Source organism: Dipodomys merriami, unplaced genomic scaffold, assembly GCF_024711535.1.
Source record: "Dipodomys merriami isolate MVZ:Mamm:240054 unplaced genomic scaffold, mDipMer1.0.p SCAF_534, whole genome shotgun sequence".
NCBI lineage: Eukaryota > Metazoa > Chordata > Mammalia > Rodentia > Heteromyidae > Dipodomys > Dipodomys merriami.
The window spans coordinates 442,501-445,000 of NW_027206107.1; the positions used below are offsets into that span (position 1 = coordinate 442,501).

General features: G+C 43.6%; 1 protein-coding gene and 1 pseudogene across 1 annotated transcript in view; one reads left to right on the forward strand and one right to left on the reverse strand.

The window, feature by feature from the left end:
• Positions 1-2,500, forward strand: part of LOC138811527 (zinc finger protein 585A-like) — a 38,106-nt gene that overhangs the window by 18,626 nt on the left and 16,980 nt on the right. The window lies entirely within an intron of this gene.
• The window catches only part of LOC138811547 (zinc finger protein 345-like), a 20,854-nt pseudogene that overhangs the window by 15,521 nt on the left and 2,833 nt on the right, over positions 1-2,500 (reverse strand).

Below are 2,500 nucleotides of genomic sequence, written 5' to 3' on the forward strand. Positions count from 1 at the left end.
TTTTACATGTTCTTGCCTTGGAGAGAAAAAAAAGAATGAGATGATAAACATGAATTTGTCGAGTCTAAAAAGCTTTCATTATATATACATGTATATCTATCAAAACATCATATTGTGCATATGCATAAATATATTTCCGGGGCTGGGAAGGTGGCTCAGTAATAGAGTGCTTACCTTGCATGCATGAGGCCCTGGGTTCGATTCCTCAGCACCACATAAGCAAAAAGAAAAAAGCCTGAAGTGGTGCTGTGGCTCAAGTGGTAGAGCGCTAGCCTTGAGCTGAAGAGCTGAGGGACAGTGCCCAGGCCCAGAGTTCAGGCCCCACGACCGGACCCAAAAAAAATAAAAAAAAATAAAATATATTTCCAAGTCCATTAAAAATTTAAAAACACAGGTAAATAAAATCAGATATTTGAGCAAAACCTGATGGATAGGAGAGGTTTAAAAAAATTCTAGGGGCTGGGAAGGTGGTTCAGTGGTAGAGTGCTTGCCTTGCATGCATGAGGCCCTGGGTTTGATTCCTCATCACTGCATAAGCAGAAAACTCCAGACGTGGTGCTGTGGCTCAAGTGGTAGAGCGCTAGCCTTGAGCTGAAGAGCTGAGGGGCAGTGTCCAGACCCATAGTTCAGGCCCCAGGACCAAAAAAAAAAAAAAAAACATTATAAACAAGCCAGGCACCGGTAGCTCATGCCTGTTATCCTAGCTACTAAGGAGGCTGAGATCTGAGGATCATGGTTCAAAGCCATCTGGGGCAGGAAAGTCCCTGAGACTCTTATCTCCAATAAACCACCAGAAAATTGGAAATGGCACTGTGGCTCAGGTGGTAGAGCATTCTCCTTGAGCTGAAGAACTGAGGGACAGTGCCCAGGCCCAGAGTTCAAGCCCCATGACCGACCAGAAAAAAAAAAATCTAAACAACATAGAAAGTATGTTTGAATTTATATAGCATTTAAAAGCAGGCAAACACGGAGTACAATGGCTCAAATCTGAAATTCTATCTACTTAGGAGGTGGAGATCTGGAGGATCAATTTTGAGGCCAGCTTGGGCAAAAAGACTAGGGGATTCCATCACCTCACTCAACAGGTGGACACATGGCACAAGACTAAAATCCCAGCTAAGTGGGGATGCACAAATAGGAGGAATCTGGCCAAGGCTAGTCTAGACATAAAGAATATAAAAGATTCTTCATGGTGATAGAGTCATACAACTTTGATAAAAAAATTTATAATAGCCAAGTAATATTTTTTTTTTTACATTTTTTTTTTTTTTAGGGGTCCGGTCGTGGGGCCTGAACTCTGGGCCTGGGCGCTGTCCCTCAGCTCTTCAGCTCAAGGCTAGCGCTCTACCACTTGAGCCATAGCGCCACTTCCGGCTTTTTTTCTTTTTGCTTATGTGGTGCTGAGGAATCAAACCCAGGGCCTCAGGCATGCAAGGCAAGCGCTCTACCACTGAGCCACCTTCCCAGCCCAGTAATATTTTTGTGTGCATGTGCTAGTACTGTGGCTTGAACACAGGGCCTGTCCCTGGTCCTTAACATTCTACCAGTTAGCCACAGTTCTGCTTCAACATTTTGGGTGCATAACTGGAGAGTCTCACAGACTTCTCTTTCTAGGTGGGCTTTGAAGCTTGATCCTCAGATCTAAGTCTCCTGAATAGCTAGGATCACACACGTGAGCCACCAAGGCCCAGCCTCATTCATGACTCCTCTTTGTATCTGTTTTCCTATGATTTTTTTTTTTTGTTAGTCCTGGGGCTTGAACTCTGAGCTAGAATCTGTCCCTGAGCTTCTTTTGCTCAAGGCTAATGCTCCACCACTTGAGCCACAGAGCTACTTCCAGCTTTTTCTAAGTAGTTTATTGAAGATAAGAGTCTCTAGCTGGCTTCAAACTGCAATCCTCAGATCTCAGCCTCCTGAGTAGCTAGGCTTATAGATATCAGCCACCAACACCAGGCTTCCTATGACCTTGAGAGTTCTCTTAACTTCTTCTTAGCTAATCCTTTGTTTCTCAAGTCCCATTATACTTAATCACAGTTTATATTAAACTTTCACAGTTCAAATTATTATGGTTTCTTGATTAGATATTGGCTTCGAAAGAACAGAGACCTGAAGAGGCCTTCAGAGATGGGATTTAAGAATTAGTTTGATCTTCTACGCATCCTTGAGTGTTTGTTGCACTAACTCTTTTTGCTTTGGGCTTCAATACATTCCAGAACAATATCTGGTAAGGTTTAGAATGCTAAAATGAATCAAGCAATGCTGGGCACTGGTGGCTCATGCCCATAATCCTACCTACTCAGGAGGCTGAGAGCTGAGGATTGCAGTTCAAAGCCAGCCTGGTCAGGAAAGTCTGTGAGACTCTTATACCCTATTAACTACAAAAAAGCAGGAAATGGAGCTGTGACTTTAGTGGCAGAACACTAATTCTCCTTGTGCAAAAGAAGCTCAGGGACAGCGTCCAGGCCCCAAGTTCAAGCATCAGGCCTTGCACAGAAAAAAC